A 23,229-nucleotide genomic window follows, 5' to 3' on the forward strand; every position below is an offset into this window, starting at 1 on the left:
AGAAGGCATTCCAGCTTCTGCAGCATAGAAACTTATATACAGTAAAACATAGCAATTGAACATGTAAAACTTGAAGGAAAGGAGAAACAGGGCTGACATGATACAGACATTCAAATATTTGAAAGGTATTAATCCGCAACCAAACTTTTTCTGGAGACGGGAAGGTGGTAGAACTAGAGGACGTGAATTGCGGTTGAAGGGGGGCAGACTCAAGAGTAATGTCAGGAAGTATTTTTTCACAGAGAGGGTGGTGGATACATGGAATGCTCTCCCGCAGGAGGTGGTGATGAAAACAGTAATGGAATTCAAACGTGCGTGGGATAAACACAAAGGAATCCTGTTTAGAAGGAACGGATCCATGGACTTTTAGCGGAGATTGGGTGGCGACGCCGGTAATTGGGAAGCAAAACCGCTGCTGGGCAGACTTCTACGGTCTATGCCCTGATCGTGACTGAATAGATATGGATGAGCTTGAGTGTAAATTTTAAGGGGCTTCAACGTTAGCTCCAGAACATTTTGTACAAGAGTGCTGGGCAGACCTCTTCGGTCTGTGCCCCGAGAATGGAAAGAACAAATCAAACCTGGGTATACATATAAAGTATCTCATACCATGTAAAATGAGTTTATCTTGTTGGGCAGACTAGATGGACCGTACAGGTCTTTATCTGCTGTCATTTACTATGTTACTATGTAATTAGAATTCCTCTCTTCAAGCTGCCTCTCCCAATCCCCAACAACTGTCCCATTAATACAAAAATTTCTCCCACTTCCAAAACTGCTTCCCACCTGCAGCTGTCCCATCAGCCAGCAAGCTGCTCCTACTCCCAAAACTACACCTCACAACTGCCCCACTATCCTTTGCTACCACCTGACAGATACGATGCATATCGAGCACGCACCCCCCTAAAAAAAAAACACAACTGCTGTTAAGTTATTCAGATATATATGCACATTCTAAAACAACCACTGTTTGTTTAATTATAAAGCGAATGCTACATACCTGTAGAAGGTATTCTCCGAGGACAGCAGGCTGATTGTTCTCACTGATGGGTGACGTCCACGGCAGCCCCTCCAATCGGAAACTTCACTAGCAAAGTCCTTTGCTAGCCCTCGCGCGCCCGCGCGCACCGCGCATGCGCGGCCGTCTTCCCGCCCGAAACCGGCTCGAGCCGGCCAGTCCAGTATGTAGCAAGACAATACACTTCAAGGGAAGACACAACTCCAAAGGGGAGGCGGGCGGGTTGGTGAGAACAATCAGCCTGCTGTCCTCGGAGAATACCTTCTACAGGTATGTAGCATTCGCTTTCTCCGAGGACAAGCAGGCTGCTTGTTCTCACTGATGGGGTATCCCTAGCCCCCAGGCTCACTCAAAACAACAACCATGGTCAATTGGGCCTCGCAACAGCGAGGACATAACAGAGATTGACCTAAAAAATTTACCAACTAACTGGGAGTGTAGCCTGGAACAGAACAAACAGGGCCCTCGGGGGGTGGAGTTGGATCCTAAAGCCCAAACAGGTTCTGAAGAACTGACTGCCCGAACCGACTGTCGCGTCGGGTATCCTGCTGCAGGCAGTAATGGGATGTGAATGTGTGGACAGAAGCCCACGTCGCAGCTTTGCAAATTTCTTCAATGGAGGCTGACTTCAAGTGGGCTACCGACGCAGCCATGGCTCTAACATTATGAGCCGTGACATGACCCTCAAGAGCCAGCCCCGCCTGGGCGTAAGTGAAGGAAATGCAATCTGCTAGCCAATTGGATATGGTGCGTTTCCCTACAGCCACTCCCCTCCTATTGGGATCAAAAGAAACAAACAATTGGGCGGACTGTCTGTGGGGCTGTGTCCGCTCCAGGTAGAAGGCCAATGCTCTCTTGCAGTCCAATGTGTGCAGCTGACGTTCAGCAGGGCAGGAATGAGGACGGGGAAAGAATGTTGGCAAGACAATTGACTGGTTCAGATGGAACTCCGACACGACCTTTGGCAGGAACTTAGGGTGAGTGCGGAGGACTACTCTGTTGTGATGAAATTTAGTGTAAGGGGCCTGGGCTACCAGGGCCTGCAGCTCACTGACTCTACGAGCCGAAGTAACTGCCACCAAGAAAATGACCTTCCAGGTCAAGTACTTCGGATGGCATGAATCCAGTGGCTCAAAAGGAGGTTTCATCAGCTGGGTGAGAACGACATTGAGATCCCATGACACTGTAGGAGGCTTGACAGGGGGCTTTGACAAAAGCAAACCTCTCATGAAGCGAACAACTAAAGGCTGTCCTGAGATCGGCTTACCTTCCACTTGGTAATGGTATGCACTGATTGCACTAAGGTGAACTCTTACGGAGTTGGTCTTCAGACCAGACTCAGACAAGTGCAGAAGGTATTCAAGCAGGGTCTGTGTAGGACAAGAGCGAGGATCTAGGGCCTTGCTGTCACACCAGACGGCAAACCTCCTCCAATGAAAGAAGTAACTTCTCTTGGTGGAGTCTTTCCTGGAAGCAAGCAAGATGCGGGAGACACCCTCTGGCAGACCCAAAGAGGCAAAGTCTACGCCCTCAACATCCAGGCCGTGAGAGCCAGGGACTGGAGGTTGGGATGCAGAAGAGCCCCCTCGTCCTGCGTGATGAGGGTCGGAAAACACTCCAATCTCCACGGTTCTTCGGAGGATAACTCCAGAAGAAGGGGGAACCAGATCTGACGCGGCCAAAAAGGAGCAATCAGAATCATGGTGCCTCGGTCTTGCTTGAGTTTCAACAAAGTCTTCCCCACCAGAGGGATGGGAGGATAAGCATACAGGAGGCCCTCCCCCCAATCCAGGAGGAAGGCATCCGACGCCAGTCTGCCGTGGGCCTGAAGCCTGGAACAGAACTGAGGGACCTTGTGGTTCACTTGAGATGCGAAGAGATCCACCAGGGGGGTGCCCCACGCCTGGAAGATCTGTCGCACTACACGGGAATTGAGCGACCACTCGTGAGGTTGCATAATCCTGCTCAACCTGTCGGCCAGACTGTTGTTTACGCCTGCCAGATATGTGGCTTGGAGCACCATGCCTTGACGGCGAGCCCAGAGCCACATGCTGACGGCTTCCTGACACAGGGGGCGAGATCCGGTGCCCCCCTGCTTGTTGACATAGTACATGGCAACCTGATTGTCTGTCTGAATTTGGATAATTTGGTGGGACAGCCGATCTCTGAAAGCCTTCAGAGCGTTCCAGATCGCTCGCAACTCCAGAAGATTGATCTGTAGATCGCTTTCTTGGAGGGACCACCTTCCTTGGGTGTGAAGCCCATCGACATGAGCTCCCCATCCCAGGAGAGACGCATCCGTGGTCAGCACTTTTTGTGGCTGAGGAATTTGGAAGGGACGTCCCAGAGTCAAATTGGAGCAAATCGTCCACCAATACAGGGATTCGAGAAAACTCGTGGACAGGTGGATCACGTCCTCTAGACCCCCAGCGGCCTGATACCACTGGGAGGCTAGGGTCCATTGAGCAGATCTCATGTGAAGGCGGGCCATGGGAGTCACATGAACTGTGGAGGCCATGTGGCCCAGCAATCTCAACATCTGCCGAGCTGTGATCTGCTGGGACGCTCGCACCCGCGAGACGAGGGACAACAAGTTGTTGGCTCTCGCCTCTGGGAGATAGGCGCGAGCCGTCCGAGAATCCAGCAGGGCTCCGATGAATTCGAGTTTCTGCAGTGGGAGAAGATGGGACTTTGGGTAATTTATCACAAACCCCAGTAGCTCCAGGAGGCGAATAGTCATCTGCATGGACTGCAGGGCTCCTGCCTCGGATGTGTTCTTCACCAGCCAATCGTCGAGATATGGGAACACGTGCACCCCCAGCCTGCGAAGCGCCGCTGCTACCACAGCTAGGCACTTTGTGAACACCCTGGGCGCAGAGGCGAGCCCAAAGGGTAGCACACAGTACTGGAAGTGGCGTGTGCCCAGCTGAAATCGCAGATACTGTCTGTGAGCTGGCAGTATCGGGATGTGTGTGTAGGCATCCTTCAAGTCCAGAGAGCATAGCCAATCGTTTTGCTGAATCATGGGGAGAAGGGTGCCCAGGGAAAGCATCCTGAACTTTTCTTTTACGAGATATTTGTTCAGGGCCCTTAGGTCTAGGATGGGACGCATCCCCCCTGTTTTCTTTTCCACAAGGAAGTACCTGGAATAGAATCCCAGCCCTTCTTGCCCGGATGGCACGGGCTCGACCGCATTGGCGCTGAGAAGGGCGGAGAGTTCCTCTGCAAGTACCTTCTTGTGCTGGAAGCTGTAAGACTGAGCTCCCGGTGGACAATTTGGAGGTTTTAAGGCCAAATTGAGGGTGTATCCCTGCCGGACTATTTGCAGAACCCACTGGTCGGAGGTTATGAGAGGCCACCTTTGGTGAAAAGCTTTCAACCTCCCCCCGACTGGCAGGTCGCCCGGCACGGACACTTGGATGTCGGCTATGCTCTGCTGGAGCCAGTCAAAAGCTCGCCCCTTGCTTTTGCTGGGGAGCCGCGGGGCCTTGCTGAGGCGCACGCTGCTGACGAGAGCGAGCGCGCTGGGGCTTAGCCTGGGCCACAGGCTGTCGGGAAGGAGGATTGTACCTACGCTTGCCAGAAGTATAGGGAACAGTCTTCCTTCCCCCGAAAAATCGTCTACCTGTAGAGGTAGAAGCTGAAGGCTGCCGGCGGGCGAACTTGTCGAATGCGGTGTCCCGCTGGTGGAGAGACTCTACCACCTGTTCGACTTTTTCGCCAAAAATGTTGTCCGCACGGCAAGGCGAGTCCGCAATCCGCTGCTGGAGTCTATTCTCCATGTCGGCGGCACGCAGCCATGAGAGCCTGCGCATCACCACACCTTGAGCAGCGGCCCTGGACGCAACATCAAAAGTGTCATAAACTCCTCTGGCCAGGAATTTTCTGCACGCCTTCAGCTGCCTGACCACCTCCTGAAAAGGCTTGGCTTGCTCGGGGGGAAGAGCATCAACCAAGCCCGCCAACTGCCGCACATTGTTCCGCATGTGGATGCTCGTGTAGAGCTGGTAAGACTGGATCTTGGACACGAGCATAGAGGAATGGTAGGCCTTCCTCCCAAAGGAGTCTAAGGTTCTAGCGTCTTTGCCCGGGGGCGCCGAAGCATGTTCCCTAGAACTCTTAGCCTTCTTTAGGGCCAGATCCACAACTCCAGAATCATGAGGCAACTGCGTGCGCATCAGCTCTGGGTCCCCATGGATCCGGTACTGGGACTCGATCTTCTTGGGGATGTGGGGATTACTTAATGGCTTGGTCCAGTTCGCAAGCAATGTCTTTTTCAGGACATGGTGCAAGGGAACAGTGGACGCTTCCTTAGGTGGAGAAGGATAGTCCAGGAGCTCAAACATTTCAGCCCTGGGCTCGTCCTCCACAACCACCGGGAAGGGGATGGCCGTAGACATCTCCCGGACAAAGGAGGCAAAGGACAGACTCTCGGGAGGAGAAAGCTGTCTCTCAGGAGAGGGAGTGGGATCAGACGGAAGACCCTCAGACTCCTCGTCAGAGAAATATCTGGGATCTTCCTCTTCCTCCCACGAGGCCTCACCCTCGGTGTCAGACACAAGTTCACGGACCTGTGTCTGCAACCTCGCCCTGCTCGACTCTGTGGAGCCACGTCCACGATGGGGGCGTCGAGAGGTAGACTCCCTGGCCCGCATCGGCGAAGCTCCCTCCGCCGACGTAGTCGGGGAGCCTTCCTGGGAGGTGGCCGCGGTCGGCACCGCACGCGGTACCGACGTCGGGGACCTCAACCTGGGCGATGGGCCAGCCGGCGCCACGCTCGACGGTACCGGAGGCGCAAGCACCGCCGGTACCGGAGGGTTAGGGCGCAACAGCTCTCCCAGAATCTCTGGGAGAACGGCCCGGAGGCTCTCGTTTAGAGTGGCTGCGGAGAAAGGCTGAGAGGTCGATGCAGGCGTCGACGTCAGAACCTGTTCCGGGCGTGGAGGCTGTTCCGGGCTGTCCAGAGCGGAGCGCATCGACACCTCCTGAACAGAGGGTGAGCGGTCCTCTCGGTGCCGATGCCTGCTGGGTGCCGAATCCCTCGGCGACCCAGAGCTCTCGGTGCCGACACGGGGAGGAGACCGGTGTCGATGCTTCTTCGATTTCTTCCGAAGCATGTCACCGGAGCTCCCCGGCACCGACGAGGAGGACGTCGAATCCATCCGTCGCTTCCTCGGGGCCGAGACTGAAGAAGGTCGATCTCGGGGGGGCTGTACCGCAGGAGCCCTCAGGGTAGGAGGAGACCCACCCGAGGGCTCACCGCCACCAGCAGGGGAATGGACAGCCCTCACCTGCACTCCACCCGATGCACCACCGTCCGACGACATCAGCAGACGAGGTCCTGGTACCACCGACGTCGATGCAGCTATCCGATGTCTCGGCGCCGATGCAGAGGCCCGATGCCTCGATGCACTCGATGCAGGGGCGGCCGAGGAAGATGGTCTGGACGCTGACGACGTCGATGCACTCGAAGATCCCGGTGCCGATGCCGACGAAGAGCCCGAGAACAACACGTTCCACTGGGCTAGTCTCGCTACCTGAGTCCGCCTTTGAAGCAGGGAACACAGACTACAGTTCTGAGGGCGGTGCTCGGCCCCCAGACACTGAAGACACGACGAGTGTCGATCAGTGAGCGAGATAACCCGGGCGCACTGGGTGCACTTCTTGAAGCCGCTGGAAGGCTTCGATGTCATGGGCGGAAAAATCACGCCGGCGAAATCAAAAGCCGAAATGGCGAAATTTGGAGCACCAAAATTTAGAGGGAGAAAAAAATCTCGACCGAGGCCGAAAAGAGGCCTACCCCGACGACGAAAGAAAACTTACCGGGGCAAAAAAGCTAGAAGTACGGGGAGGATTTACACGAAACCCGGCGAGGGGTTTCCGGAGCACTTCCCGACTAGGACAAGCTTTCCCGAAGGAAAAAAACACGTTCAAAACAAATTGGACGCGCGAGGTCGACTTTCCGGGGCTCGACACGGCGAAAACACGACCGTACCGAGTGCGGACAAAAGAAGACTGGCCGGCTCGAGCCGGTTTCGGGCGGGAAGACGGCCGCGCATGCGCGGTGCGCGCGGGCGCGCGAGGGCTAGCAAAGGACTTTGCTAGTGAAGTTTCCGATTGGAGGGGCTGCCGTGGACGTCACCCATCAGTGAGAACAAGCAGCCTGCTTGTCCTCGGAGAAATCTTTATTCAAATATTGCACTAACACATTTACATTGTTATCCATTAAATCATCATAAAAATCCACTTTATAAACCAATCACTCTTCAATCTCACTCCAATCACTCTAACCTACACACATACCCTCTCAAGTGACACAAAATTACATAATGTTGCTACCTATGTATTATTCCATTACTCACAAATCACCATCAAGGATAGCAATGGCCATATAACCAGACATAACCATACTATAGAGCGGTTTGCTTTTCGGCTACATATATCTAAATGTTTGTATCAAAGTTCTTCCAATCAGTAGCCAAATATTAGCCAAAAATGCGCCCAGAACAGTCTAGGAGCACATATCAAACCCACGTTCCACTCAATATAGTGAAGACTCAAGCAGCTGTAATAGATCCAAATTGCTTCACTCGATACACGATACTTTCTCCTTTAGTGTCCTTAAGCAGGAAAACTTCAATCCATTTTTACACTGTCCATAAAAAACTCCTCCACTGTATATGTATTCCAATCAGCAGGCCATATCAACTAAATACCACTGTTCTTCTTAACTGAAGACATTACTGGTTTTAACTTTGTAGCAATGCACTTTCTTCATGAGCAAGACCCTACACGCACGTGTTTCGCTCCTTCGAGCGTCTTCAGGGGTCAAATTCGGCTATCGCAGGCTGTTGGGTACTCGAAAATCAGTCGCTAACAGGGTCGTCACACAAGACGCCCGCACATGTCATGTATGAAATTTCCTTTGTTGCTATTTCTACTGTGAAGCCTACTGACTAAATGTTTACAGTTTTCTTATTGGTTGCTCTGTATATTGCTAAGTAATATCTATTGCTGTGGGTAGGGTCAGATTACGATATTGGCAAACTAAGCACATAGTACCTAAGATTGAAATGTTTGAGGGCCCTCTCAGATGTACTTATGTCCCTGGACATTAGGATTGACAACGGTCTGGCTTTTTTCAGGATGCAACAGATTTTTGCATTATGTCCAGAAGTTAGAAGGATGGCTGATATGTCTGGACTTCTTTCTGAGTTTACAAGTTTAGTTTGCTATACTGCAATATATTCCTATGATCCTGGTCACAGAGTACCAACACAGATGAAGAGAAATAATACAAGCTGAATGAACATAATAGTAGTGAGGTCTTAAATAAATGAATTGGATATGGGAAGATAAGAGAGATAGGATGAGCAAAAGGACCAGGGATATGGTATAGGAGAGATGGAGAAGAAAAGACTAGGGATAAGTAAGGAGATAGGGAAACGAGGTCCAAGATATAATCTGAATCAAGGTCATTAATAGTATCAGCGCAAGGTTGTATGGGTGGGCTGATAATCTTAAATTGGGTCATTATGGTAAAGTCCTTTCAATCCTCATGATGTGGGGACGGCACAGTGTTCACAGTTCTGGAAAAAGGGGGAAGCGGTGAATCCCAGTTATTTTACGACAATATCTAAGGGCCACACTGAGGTCCTGTAATTACTGGCTTGCAGAGGAAGCCCTGATAAAATGACCGCCACTCAAACCTCTATAGTTGAGGGCTGATGCTGTAATGAACAGGTTAAGTAAATTGGAAGAGGGATATGAAGATACAAGGAAAAGCCCTAGTCAATTGTGAATGCAGACTCAGGATGCCAGAGTCCATCAGAGGCTGGGTCTGATTTAGCCGCTCACCCAACTTTACAGTGGACCGTTGCATGCCCCCTCCTTTCCTTCCCTCAAAATAAAAAGTTCCAATCAATAACCAAAATCTATAATCTTTGAAATAGACTTGGTTCAAGAACACCCGTTGAAGGCAATAACATATTGTAAGCATGACATTTGGAATGGTGCTTTATTTCACACTGGCCTTAACATGTTAGTGGTAATTAAACCAACAAAATAAATAAATAAAACCACATCATTTCAAAAATGAACGAAAATATACATAATCAAATAACAAATAGCTGTTCTATATTCTTTACCAAGAATGTCCTAACAGCTAAGTAAGAAATCTAAGAGTAAACTGGGACATCCATGAACAAACTTTTTAGAAGCATTTCTTCTCCAAAATAGATATAACATCTAAACCTAGAGTTTAAAAATATTTTCACTACCAGAAAATCATCATACTTTCATACTTAACTACTGCACCTTTTAAAATCTGCTTTCTTTACTAAAACCATGTCTGACTCACTCCTGCAACCAATCTGGATGGCTGAAGCAATATCCGGGCTCCTCTTTACACAATCTGAAAGTTGTCTATCCTTTACTAAAGCTCAGTTTCCGCTCCCCCTGTCTGTACCTTCAAGTCAGACTGAAGACAAATGCACGATCTCTAAGCAGGAGCAAAACCGAACAAAATTAATCAACTGCAGGTTAACAGTTTTTTTCAAAGCAACAAATAGCAAAGAACATTCTTCCGAAACGAATTGCAGATTTAATGGTTTTAAAACCGTAAGCTTTCTGGACGCAGTTAATCTAATTGTACAGCAGCACATCCTCTGAGTTCAGCACCGTGTAAGGAAGACATTCATCCATTCCACCTATTCACACGCACCTTTATATAAAGCGATTAATCTAGTAGCTAGAAAGATGATCCGACACAGAAAATAAAGAAACCAAAAACCAAGAGAGAAAATAAAAGGGCAAAGAGATACCAGGAGCAAAACCAAAAGATAAAGGGCCAAGGCTGAAAAAGAGAAAAACAAAATATAAAAAAGATAAATGCAAAAAAATGAAAGCTTAATAAAAAATGAAAGCGATGAAAAAAAGAAAAATAGAAGAGAAAATGTCAAAAGAGAAGGAATAAAAAAGAGGATAAAAGAAAAAAAAAACTATGAGACAAGGGAGGAAAACAAAATAAAAAGAGGCAGGGGAGGGGGGATGAAAGGCATCCCGAGCGGTCCTACCTGGGAGGGAGGGGAGAGGGCTGCCCCCGGCCTCTCTGCAGCCCGACTCCCCGCATGTCACCGGCCCTAGGCGGCCTGGGGCTCTCTCTGCCCCCGCCCGGCCGTCTCAGCGCTGCTGCTGCTGCTGCTCCAATGCACCCGTCGACCACTCGTCTCTCTAGTCTCTTCCTCTGCGCGCGCGGCGGCGACGACAGCTACTGCCGCTGCCATGGAAATGCCAGAGGCGAGCTCCGATTGGCTGCCCGGAATTGGATGTCTCGAGCTCCCTGATTGGTCGGCCGCCTTGGGGGTGGGGTTGGCCCCCAGGGTTTCATATGTTTCGTTAATCGTTACGTTACGGTTGTTTCCCCCCCCCCCCCCCCCACCCTTTGTTCCACCCAATTCTTCTAGTCCTCTAGACCTCCACCATCCTTCTGTTGGGGCCGCTCCTGTTGCTGCAGTAGCAGCCATTTAGGAATGGGCTGCGTTGCACTTTCAGAGCTACCGAAGTGAAGACCTGCTGCTACTGCATCGGGTTTTTTTTGGCCAGGGCTTTTACGGGCTAGTACGTGCATGGCATTCGTACTGCTAAAATGTGCCATGATCTGATAATTCCAGACATACTAGAAAAATTAGTGCAGTCTATCGTGACCCGTTAATTATTTGTTTTTGTTAAGCTGATAAAGGGGAATAACTTCGGAAACGTAGACAATGGTGGCGGGTAAGAAGCATTTGGTCCAGCAGTTCTTTCTGTGCTTACTAACAAATCTTTTTTTGGGGGGGGGGGGGAGGGGGGGTCTCTCCCTCTCCCTCTCCCTTCCTATACCATTAAAATCCTTTTGCTTCTAAGGTTCTAAACATCCTCAATTCAAGACTGCTGCACAGAAGAGCATCAGGGAAACATCAGCTTTGTACCTGCTTCAATTACATTTCAGGCCCCTCAAATATACATAAAGTTTAATACATTTTTACAGAAATGTTCTGGAGTGGGTGAAATGATAATATCTATGGTGTTTAATTATTAAAAAAATGTCAGAAGGAAAGGTTTAAGGGTTGATATTTTATATGAACTGTGAAAGGGGACGTACTGCCAGCGGCGTACCTACCTTATATGGCACCCGGCCCCGGGGCAGAGCACATCCACCCCAGGGCAGCACACCCCTCCCTAAGCAAGGGGGGGTGTGGCGTGAGCGCACTGTCGGCTCTGCTGGTCCCTTGCCCCCTCAGTCATCAGTTTCCTGTTGCGGGAAGAGACCAGCAGAGCCGACAGTGTGTGCCTGCTCCGCGTACCCTCTCGCTGCCAGCACTCGCAAAACGCCCCCACTGCTCCACCCTAGGTACGCTAGAGAGTGCTACTAATGGGTGATAATGCCAGATGTTGATTGGGGTATCCCTAATGTGGGGTCTTCTAGAAGTAGGGAGATCCTGGATTCTCTACGGGTGAGGGGAATCTATTTCAGCAGTTGGTAATGGAACCCAGCAAGAGGGGATGATTTAAACACAGAAGGACACCAGTGTTCGCACACTCAAAATCACAAAGAACACAGCGAAGATGACACAAGAATATGGTCTACACACCAGGGCCGCCGAGAGATTGAGCCGGAGGATTGCTGCTGCCGGGGCAGGGCTGCTGTCACCCCCCCCCCCCCCCCTCCATCATCACCACTCCTGCCCCATCCCCCTAGGATTGTCGCTGCCACAACTGAGGTACCTTGGGGCTGGCAGGGATCCCAAGGCCTCGCCAGCGGAAGAATCCAGTGCTGCTCTTCACTCCATGCCTGCCCTGCCCCAGCGGCTGCTTTTTTCTCTCATTGCGCATGCTTGGTTTCAAAACTGAGCATGTGCCTGAGGGGGAAAGTAGCCACTCGGCACAACGGTAGAAGCGAGCGAAGAGCAGTGCTGAAGGGGCGCCAGAGTTTTCACTCTCCTGCTCCTGTCGGGATCCGATCACTCGGGGCCCGTCAGGTGAGCGAGAGAGAGACCCCGGAGCCAAGCCCCCCTTGGAGGCTGGGCCCAGAGAATTCCCCCCCCCCCCCCTTGGTGGCCCTGCTTTAGACGATGTTTAAAAAGTCCAAATTTATTGTGTAGCTCATAAGACTCGAAAAGTCCAGATCAATTGTGTAGCTCAAAAGACTCAATACGGCCGTGTTTCAGCCAACCGGCCTGCCTCAGGAGTCTTTGCAGTCTTTTAAGATTATTTATTTGCTGCACTTGTATCCCACATTTTCCCACCTGTTTGCAGGCTCAATGTGGCTTACAAAATGTTACAACGACATATACACATTATAGAATAAGAATTTCAGAATAAAGATACAGATAGGAGCATAAAGATCAAGGTAGGTCTTCTTTCCCCTCCCAAGTTGCTGGTTAATTAGTGTAGTTTAATGAAGTTCTCCGGCCACGGGACAGATGTACTGAATGCAGTAATATGGTGCTTTTGCATTCTGTGTTCAAAAGCACTAGGGACCAATATTCAAAGCGATTTAAACGGCTAGAAATGGCTCTTGGCCAGATTGCCTGTTTAGGGCTAACTGCTAATTTTCAGTGGCACTTAAGTGGTTAGTGCCACTGAAAATAACCAGTCAGCACTGAAATGGAAACTGGCTATTTTGGGGGATGGAGTCAGCACTTGGCCAGTTAAGTGTTGATATTATCTATGGAAAAACCATGTGTCTGTCGATATACAGCAGATAGAAACCTTGTGTTATAAGCTCAATGCTCATAAAGCAATGCCTTGCAAGATCGGCATTAAAAAGTTGCCTTCTCAATGCTCAGAGAACTAAGTTTTGCAGAATCAGCTAGAAAAAAAAGTACACTCCCTCGTCAAGCTAAGTCGAGCACCTGAAGGAGCTGGAACAGCCAACATGAAAGCAAAGGCTGACGAAAAATCTCCCTCGAACATGAAATCCAATCAAAGATGACAGATACCATGGAGTATGTTTATACAAGGCCCTAAGAGCCAAAAACCAAAAGCTTGAACTTAATCCGAAAAGGTATTGGCAACCAGCGATATCACTGAAATAAAGGCGTAACGGAGTCAAAACTCTGTGCGTGTCCCAGTAAGTCTTTGGGGCAATATACTTCTGGTTTGTTGCAGTGGCTAGGAACAGTGACAATGACTTGCACATCTGCCCTGATTTCTCAGCTCCCTGCTCTAATCAATGGGCAGCTTCACTTGAAGTATGTGCTTGCACAGCTCCCAGGCTCACTTGCATGCTATTGCTGTTACCACACCCAGACCTAGACTCTGCAGTTTTCTCCAGTGTCGTCCAGAGACTGAGCCGGGCCCGCAGCAGGGCCGTTGCCGCTGTGCCCGGGGCAGAATTGTCATCGCCACCGCCCCCCCTAAAATCGCCACCGCAGCCCAAAGTACCTCTGCCTAGCATTGCCTGCCCCTGCGGCTGCTTTCCTGAGGTCGCACATGCTCAGTCTCAGGCAGGCAATGCAAGGGAGGCCTGGCGCCAGAGTTTTCTCTCTCCTGCTCCTGTCGGGATGCGATCACCTGGGTCCCGTCAGGAACAGGAGAGAGAGAGAGAGACCCCTGCACCTGCACCCGGCTCCCCCTTAAGGCCCGGGCCTAGGGAATTCCCCCACCCCCCCCTCAGTGGCTATGGTTTTCTCCCACTACTTCTGAAAAGGCGAAGCATGGGGGAAAGCTATAAACAAGATTCTGGGGAGAGAGAGAGGCAGGGAAAGAGGAAACGTGACTCTGCTTGAGAAATGAAGCAAATGGCAGGTCATAGTAAAGGTCCACAAATATAAGTTTGCCTAGGATCTAATATAACGGTAATCCAGGCTTTTTCGTACCCTTTCTTGTTCTAAGATTTATTATCCTGCTCTATACCCTAAAGAAATATAGGTGGGTTGCAAATTTCAACAATGAAACAAAATACAATTAAAAAGACCTAACACAAAATGAATACCATACAGTATATAAAAATACCTAATAATCATTGATGCCTCATTGATGCCAGACAAGGCAATCAGTAGGTAGCTTGCTTGATGTACCCACAGCTTGAGTTCAGATCCCATACTGATATTTCTGGCAGGTAGCTGGCCTCTGGCCAACTCAGTCATCCACCCACTTTTGGTCAAAAATGAGTATCTGGCCTTAGGTAAGGTGTGATGATAAAGATGACTGGGGATGGTGATGGCAAACCACCCAGTCTCCCAAAAAAACGCCATGCAAGAGATGGCCCCCATAAGTCATTCACAACTTTATATTTGCATATGGGGGACTATTTTTAACAATCAGTACTCTCTTAATTAAAATAAATCTCAAACATTCAAGACATCCAAATTACAGCAGACTGGATAGGCCACATGGTCTTTATCTACCATCATTTCCCATGTTTCTGTATAAGAGGTGTAACTTGGTTCAAACTAATCCTACCTGAGATACCATGGTCAGTTTATACTGGTAGGTCACCCAAATATCAGATCATATAGTACCCAGTGGTATTAACATAGTAAAGACCAACTGATCCATGCAATCTGCCCGGTTGAGATTCTTCTCTGGTTTTCTGCCATTTTGGGTGGATGAGCATATAACTTACAAAGGCCATGCGAAAACACCTCCTCTCCAGTTTGAACAGTGCTTGTTTCTTCTGGGAGTTCAATTAACCACATCTCAGTCCAAAAGACAGTTTGGGCCCCTTTTACTAAGCGGCGGTAGGCCCAACGCAGACTTACTGCTAGCTAAATAAGAAGTACTGCCAGTATTTCCCACCCCTATCGCGCCATTATATCCACCTTCTAGATTCCGGTACTCGGACCAGGTTCTGCTTGGCGGCCGGACAACCCCGGGTTTCACCTGTGCTGACCACCATTCCCCAGAGGTTGAGCCCCTAGTTGCAGGCGGCCTGCAGAACTTACGAGACAGAGCAGGGAGCAGGGTGGTGAACGTAACGGCCAGACAGGCAGCAGGCAAGAGAGTGATCCAGGTACAGGCATAGGCAGTAGGCAAGGGAGTAATCCAGGAACAGGCAATGTCAACAGGCAGACAACAGGCAAGAGAGTACTATCCAGGCACAGGTAAAGTCAATAGGCAGGCAGCAGGTAAGAGAGTAATCCATGGTCTCAGAGTTGGAAAAGTTGACAGACCGACGTAAGGGGAAATATAACCCTGAAGCATCAGAATGGACACATTTAGACTGTATCTTGAACAATGATATATCCTGAGGGGAGGGTTTCTGTTTTTTTTTTTTTTTTAGATTAACGAAGGGGGAGAGCAAGGGGAGGGGATAAAGGGGAAGAGGGTGGAGGAGGGAACACTGGGGGGTTAAGGGGAAAAAGTTGTAAGAAAAAGCCTTGATTCTATGTACATTTTATGATGGAATAGCTGGGGAGCCAGAGGCTCCATGTTGAAGTTGATGTGATCTTTTCAATAAAATTTATAAATTGAAAAAAAAAAGAGTAATCCAGGTACGGGTGAAGTCAGCAACGAGGGTCAAAGTAGAGAAGAAGCACACTACTGAGCAAGTAACACCTACCAAAGTAGAAGCCGAAGCATGGAGTCCAGGAAGAGCTCAGCTGATAAAGTGCTGGCTACTGACATCAGCAGGGAGAAGGGGTACAGCCATAGGACAAGAGTAGGGGAAGGACGCCCAATAGGAGAGAAGCAAGGGAAGCCAGGCAGAGAGAGCAGACTCAAGTGTGTGGATGCAAAGCAATCAAGGAGCCTGCAGCCAGAGAAGAACTACACACATATGGCTCAGGGCTGTGCCAGTCAAGTGTGCGTGTCGACGGGACCCCGCGCAGCCCAAGGACGCCGCTTGCGTTGAGGTAGGGGACATGACAGTCCTCTAGTTCTACCGCCTTCCCGTCTCCGGAAAAGGTTCGTTTGCGGGTTAATACCTTTCAAATATTTGAACGCCTGTATCATATCACCCCTGTTTCTCCTTTCCTCCAGGGTATACATGTTCAGGTCAGCAAGTCTCTCCTCATACATCTTGTAACACAAATCCCATACCATTTTTGTAGCTTTTCTTTGCACCATTCATGTCTTTTGATATCCTTAGCAAGGTACGGCCTCCAAAACTGAACACAATACTCCAGGTGGGGCCTCACCAAAGACTTGTACAGGGGCATCAACACCTTCTTTCTTCTGCTGGTCACACCTCTCGCTATACAGCCTAGTAGCCTTCTGGCTACGGCCACTGCCTTGTCACACTGTTTTGTCTCCTTCAGATCCTCAGATACTATCACCCCCGAGATCTCTCTCCCTGCCTGTACATATCAGACTCTCACTGTCTAACACATACGTCTCCTGTGGATTTCTACTCCCTAAGTGCATCACTTTGCATTTCTTCGCATTGAATTTTAATTGCCAAACATTAGACCATTCTTGTATCTTCTGCAGATCCTTTATCATGTTTTCCATGTTAATCATAAAACAATACAAGAAGAAAGGGATTAACCTGGGTATGTTTGAAGCAGTCTTCTTGGAATCCAAACTCTATAGAGAGGAAAAGTCCCACTTAAATTTCTTTCTGAGACGTTCTGAGAGAAGAGGATATTTCACTGGGTAAGTGACATTATTTTGCTCTGTGCTTGGTAACTTAGAGTTTAAAAGAGGAATTGTAGCATATTGATAAACACAGTTAGAATTAAAAAAAAACCCACTTTATTATCTAGTCTCCATACCCTGTTCCCCATAATTTTAAAATGTAAATTTTCTGCCACAGCATTAACAGATAAGCTGTAGAAGGTGCCATCATATATTTGTTTTTCTAGCACTGGAGTGTAGCCGGCAGTAATCGGGTAGTGCCGCATGCTGCCCGGTTACCGCTGGGTTAGCATAGGAGGCCTTACCGCCACCTCAAGGGGTGGCGGTAAGGGATCTCCCCCCCCCCCCCCCCCCCCCCCCCCACACACACACAAAATAGATGCATGGCAAGTGCTTTACTTGCTGCCCAGCCATTTCCTGCAAGAAAGAGAGATTTTCCTTTTACCCGCTGCGGTAAAAGGCCTTGGTGCATGTGAAAAAGACATGCCAATGCTAGTGCAGGCCCCCTTTTGCCGCAGCTTGGTAAAAGGGTCTCTTTATGTTGTACCTCAAAATATAACAAACTAGTTAGGAGAACAGAAGAAGTTTGTAATAAAAATTGGTGGTAAATTTTGGTAATGGTGGGGAGAGTTGAGAAGGAAAATGGGAAATGGAGCAGGGGAAGAAAAACAAGAATGTGTAATCAATTAGAAAGACAATAGTTTTGGATGTGGTTCATGTTTTTCTCTTTTGAACTTTATATTTGTTCAATGTTTTATTCAATTACATTAATTTCATTGGCTTCAGATCTTAATAAACATATGAGAAAAAAAAAAGCTGGTGCATTTAATGCAACTGATGTCTTAACATTTCCCTCGTGTGGGAATACTTAGGAAAATAAAAGTCTGTCATCATCCCCTAGCAAAGGCACAACCAATACAAATTCAAGAAACGTCGAGGAGAAAATGAACCCTGCATAGTTTGATTCTCCATGACCTCTTCCAGAGAAACCTCAACAATCATTACAAAACATGCCTGGGCGCTTGCAAAATAAACATGGCGGATTGAAAATAAAGCAGAAATCTGGAGTTTTAATAAAAGATCAGAATCTTCTTTCTTATCCCTCCCCTGCTATGCAACTTTGTACAAAGAACAAGGAATCTGTGGAGATAACAGACGTTCAAGCAAATTCTTCTTAGTGTAAACCAATGCGAGAAAGGGGTTCTGTCTGCCAGAGGGGATGATTGTCAATAAGGAATGAGACATGCATGTTCTTGCAGCCTCACTGTATGGTGTTTGTAGGAATGTATTTTTGCTATGTGAACTTGGCATCGGCAAAGCTTAAATATCGCAAGAACCTCATCTTCCCCCTCCCCACACACACACTTTGGCCAATTGCTTTCATCTAATGGGCTTCAGTATTAAGTCTTATCACCTATCCAGATATGTGCACAATACGGTTTACAGTTTATTCAGATTTGCTATACCACCTTTGATAACTAGCAGCTCAAAGCAGTTTATATTTCAAAAATTAAAAAAAAAAAACAGAAGGGAAAGGAAGTACAAAATATGAAAGGACTAGTCAAAAAGGCCCGTTTCTCAGGCGCTAGCAAGGCTATCTTGTAATGGCGATTATGTTTTATTTATTTATTTATTTGTTACATTTATAGCCCACATTTTCCCACCTATTTGTAGGCTCAATGTGGCTTACCGGAGAGGCGTTTAAACAAATACAAAGTGATGTTGTGGTAAGATAAAGTTCATGTGGCCCAGCCACACTAGGAAATCGTACAACGGAAGAGTTGTGTTATGTCCATTGCGTTCTTTAGTTTTAAGGCTCTTGAAGCGATTTCTCCTCTCTCCCCTGCCCTCCCCTCCATGTCCAACACTTCTTCCCTCCCCTCCCATCCCCTCCGTGTCCCATGATTCTGGCCTCCCCTCCATGTCCAGCGATTCTCCCCTGCCCTGCCCTCCCCTTGGTGTCCTGCGATTCTGGCCTCCCCTCCATGTCCAGTGATTCTCCTCTGCACTGCCCTCCCCTTGGTGTCCCGCTATTCTGGCATCCCCTTCATGTCCAGTGATTCTCCTCTGCCCTGCCCTCCCCTCCGTGTCCTGAGATTCTGGCCTCCCCTCCATGTCCAGCGATTCTCCTCTGCACTGCCCTCCCCTCCCCTCCGTGTCCCACAATTCTGGCCTCCCCTCCATGTCCAGCGATTCTCCCCTGCCCTGCCCTCCCCTTGGTGTCCTGAGATTCTGGCCTCCCCTCCATGTCCAGTGATTCTCCTCTGCACTGCTCTCCCCTCCGTGTCCCACAATTCTGGCCTCCCCTCCATGTCCAGCGATTCTCCCCTGCCCTGCCCTCCCCTTGGTGTCCCACGATTCTGGCCTTCCCTCCATGTCCAGCGATTGCCCTCCCCTTGGTGTCCCACAATTCTGGCCTTCCCTCCATGTCCAGCGATTGTCCTCTACCCTGCCTTCCCATCCGTGTCCCACGATTCTCTCTTCTCCTCCCATCCTATCCATGTCCATCAATTGTCCTCTACCCTGGCCTCCCCTCCATGTCCAGCGATTCTCCTCTGCCCTGCCCTCCCTTCCGTGTCCCACAATTCTCTCCTCTCCTCCCATCCCATCCATGTCCTTTGATTCTCCTCTGCCCTGGCCTCCACCCCTCCATGTCCAGCGATTGTCCTCTGCCCTTGCCTCCCCTTCATGTCCAGCGATTCTCCTCTGCCCTGCCCTCCCTTCCCTTCCATGTTGATATTCAATGCCGATATCTAAACAGAGAGCACAGCTGATCAGCACTGAAACTGGATATCCAGTGCAGACCACTGTTCAGATATCGGCACTGAATATCAAGTGTTATTTTAACCACAGCAGTGAGTGTTTTAAATAACACTGATCCCAATTGGGTGTGGCACAATCTTTTTCACACCCTCTTGCTGCTGGAGCAAAGACAATCTTCATTGAAGCGTTAAAAGGCCTTTTTGGCAGTCTGGGATGGCTATATTTATTTATTTATTTTCTGCATTTGTACCCCACATTTTCCAGTTAGGTAATCAGTTCAATGTGGCTTACAAGTTTTAGTTACAGTGGCGTACCAAGGGGGGGGGCGGTGGGGGCGGTTCGCCCCGGGTGCACGCCGCTGGGGGGGTGCTGCGCGCCGGTCAGCGTCGTTCGTTTCCATGCTCCCTCTGTCCCGGAACAGGAAGTAACCTGTTCCGGGGCAGAGGGAGCATAGAAACGAACGACGCTGACCGGCGCGCGGCACCCCCCCCCCCAGCGGCATGCACCCGGGGGGAGGGGGTTCTTTCACCGGGGGGGTGGTCGAGCTGCACGGGGGGGGGCGCTGCACCCGAGGGGGGCGCATTGGCGATCCGCCCCGGGTGTCAGCGCCCCTAGGAATGCCACTGTTTAGTTATACATGTTACAAAAGTGTTATGAGTTGGCGCTTGTCTTGTTCAGTTTCTGTTTGAGATCCAGTATCATCGTGTGTTGGTTGTGAGTCGGCTTGATTATGTGGGTTCATCAGAGAAGGATTGTTTAAAGAAGTGGGCTTTCATGTGTTTTCAGAATGTTAAGTAGTTGTTCATGCACAGTGCCAGCCCAAAGCAAGATGCCGCCTCCCTAGGCCGAGATGCCTCCACGGCTCCACCCCCACCAGGCCAAGATGCTGCCCCCTTTCCTTCCTCTACCCCGTTCGCGGCGTTTTGTCACGTTCCAAACCCAGCAGTGGTAGTGATTCCCATATGCTGCCCTGCCGCCACCACCCGACTCTTCCCTTTACTGCATCTGCTTGAGCCTCTGACGAAACAGGAAATTACATCAGAGAGGCGGCCACAGTACAGGAGAGAGGCGGGTGCTGGCAGCAGGGCAGCGTATGGGAATCACTGCCACTGCTGGGTGTGGAACATGATGAAACAGGTAAGCGCCGTGAAAAGGGTGGAGGAAGATAGGGAGAGATGCTGCTCCTGAAGAGTGCCACCAGAGGCCCTCGCCTCAGGAGGCCTAATGGTCGGGCTGCCCCTGTTCATGCATTTGAGGGCTTTTGGTAATGTGTTCCATATCTTGGGACAGATGTATGTGAAGTTGGTTGAGTACGAAGATTTGTGTATTATGCCTTTTTATTTGGGGAAGTGAAGAGCGAGATAGGTTCTAGCGCCTTTGATTGCATTGCGCATACATAGTTCTATTAGGTTATTCAGTCCTTCTCTCAGAGTCTGATCCTTAATTCATTTTGATCAGCCCCAAGTCTGGTGGGGGGAGTTCACTTGCTGCATGTGTCACTAGCCTCCGTTGTATGTGTGGCAGTGATGATCCTAGGTCGGCTGCCACCTGGGGTGGATCACCGATGCGCCCCCCCCCCCCCCCCCACGCGGCTCTCAGCTCTGCTGGCTCCCTGCTCCCTCTGCCCTGGAACAGGAAGTAACCTGTTCCAGGGCAGAGGGAGCAGGGAACCAGTACCCCTCCAGCAGCGTGCACCCGGGGCGGACTGCCCCCACCACCCCGCCCTTGGTACGCCACTGGTGTGGGGTCTTTTTTTGGTGGGAGTAGGGCATCTGGTGTTGAGGGCGGTTTACATACAGAATTGTAAGTCAGAGGAGATCAGAATCAACTTCTCTGGTTTTTAGCCAAGGACATTATTCTTCTTGTTGATGTAAGCCATATTTTAGTATGTATTTTACATGTTTTTATACTCCTGGTTAATGTTGGTGGAAGGTGGGGGGGGGGATAGTTTTTTATTAGGGAATTCTTTGCTAAAATTGGACTTTTTGACTGTACCTGGTCTGGTTACATACGACTCATTTGTTGGTTCACTAAAAATTGTTTAAACATTAAAAAAAACACTGACCACCGTGGGATAAATATCAACCCTTAGACTATAAGACTGTACCTGTAGCTCACTTTGAACTACTACTGAGAAAGGTGTGAGTTAAATCCAAATTCCCTACTTGCAAATCACATAAAAATAAACATACTCCTTTTTGTGCATGTATACCCATACAAAGTTTTATATCAGCCCACTTCCAGGTGTAAAATATGCTCTACACACACAGCAACGGTTTTATAATATTATCTAAAAACTCTTTTATTCTGAAACATTCCTGTCTTCTCTTTTTCTGCAGCTTTTTCTTTTCCTTGTAATTAAGACACTACGAATTCAGGCCCGTTTTACCAAGCTCCGGCAAAAGGGGGCTTGTGCTGCTGTCGGCACATGATTTCCACGTGCGCCAAGTAGGGGCGTAGCCAGAATTCGGCGGGAGGGGGGTCCAGAGCCCGAGGTGAGGGAGCACATTTTAGACCCCCCCCCCATTGCCGCCACCCACCTCCTGCCATTGCCGACCCCGCCACCACCAACTTTGCCCCCCCTGCCGACGACCCTCTCAACCCCCCCTCTCGCTGCCAACCTGCCATCGCCTACCTTTGCTGGCGGGGGACCCCAACCCCCGCCAGCCGAGGTCCTCTTCTTCTCGCAAAAGGCTTCCTTCTGTTTCTGACGTCCTGCACGTTGTACATGGAGGACGTCAGACTCACAGAACGAAGCCTTGCAAATAAAATATATTAATTTTGTAGCACTGGAGTGTACCCAACGGTAATTGGGCAGTTCCGTGTGCTGCCCGGTTACCGCCAGGTTAATGTAGGAGCCCAAATGGGTGGTAGTGAGGGCTCCCCCCAAAATGGCTGCATGGCAAGTGCTTTACTTGCCTCACGGCCATTTCCTGCAGGAAAGATAGACTTCCCTTTACTCGCTACAGTAAAATGGGGCCTTGGCTCCAGTGGCGTAGCTACGTCGGGCCAGAGGGGCCTTGGACACCATAGATTTGGCCCTGGACCCCTCTGCCGATGACCCTCTCGACCCCCCTCCCGCCGTCGCCGTTCTTTGCTGGTGGGGGACCCCAACCCCCGTCAGCCGAGGTCCTCTTCTTCCCGCAAAAGGCTCCCTTCTGTTTCTGACGTCCACAGGGGGGTCCCGGGCCAAATCTATGGGGGCCCAGGCCCCCCTGGCCCCACGTACCTACGCCACTGGCGCCAAGGCCCCCTTTTACCGTAGTGAGTAAAAGGGAAGTCTATCTTTCCTGCAGGAAATGGCCGTGAGGCAAGTAAAGCACTTGCCACGCAGCCATTTTGGGGGGAGCCCTCACTGCCACCCATTGAGATGGCAGTAAGGGCTCATACATTAACTTGGCGTTAACCGGGCAGCGCACGGAACTGCCCAATTACCGTCGAGTACACTCCAGTGCTACAAAATAAATATATTTTTGAAGTGCCAGATATGACGGCACGCTAGGGATGGGAAGTACCATCAGCCCCGGTGGTACTTCCTGTTGGGCTTAACGCCGCTTAGTAAAAGGGGACCTGAGTGTGTTGCAACATGTACTTGAAATGTAATATAAAAAAAACCAACACCCCCTTCTAGAAATCTGTGTTGGAAAGCATTCCCAGAGCCATGCCCTTGCACCAAGGATGTGCAAAGCTGACGTGTTTGGTTCATTTCCAACTTGTCTGGGCTTTTCCCACAATTTTCAGACATTTTGCAGTTTGTTTCACACATTCATTTCAATAAAACATGTTTGAACATGCACAGATTGACTTAACACACATTCATTTGCAGGTTAATGTTTAAGCAATGTAGTGCATGTTGTACTGAATTGAGGCTCGCCAGCAAGCCAGAT

General features: G+C 49.6%; 1 protein-coding gene across 6 annotated transcripts in view; it reads right to left on the reverse strand.

The window, feature by feature from the left end:
- Positions 1-10,283, reverse strand: part of TPST1 (tyrosylprotein sulfotransferase 1) — a 172,628-nt gene extending 162,345 nt beyond the window's left edge. For all 6 annotated transcript variants that reach the window (XR_003939883.1, XR_003939882.1, XM_030185611.1 and 3 more), the window contains exon 1: positions 10,093-10,283. The gene's annotated coding sequence lies outside the window, so the exon portion shown is untranslated. The remainder of the gene's footprint in view (positions 1-10,092) is intronic.
- Positions 10,284-23,229: the final 12,946 nt, after the last annotated feature.

This window comes from Microcaecilia unicolor, chromosome 13 (assembly GCF_901765095.1).
Source record: "Microcaecilia unicolor chromosome 13, aMicUni1.1, whole genome shotgun sequence".
Lineage (NCBI taxonomy): Eukaryota > Metazoa > Chordata > Amphibia > Gymnophiona > Siphonopidae > Microcaecilia > Microcaecilia unicolor.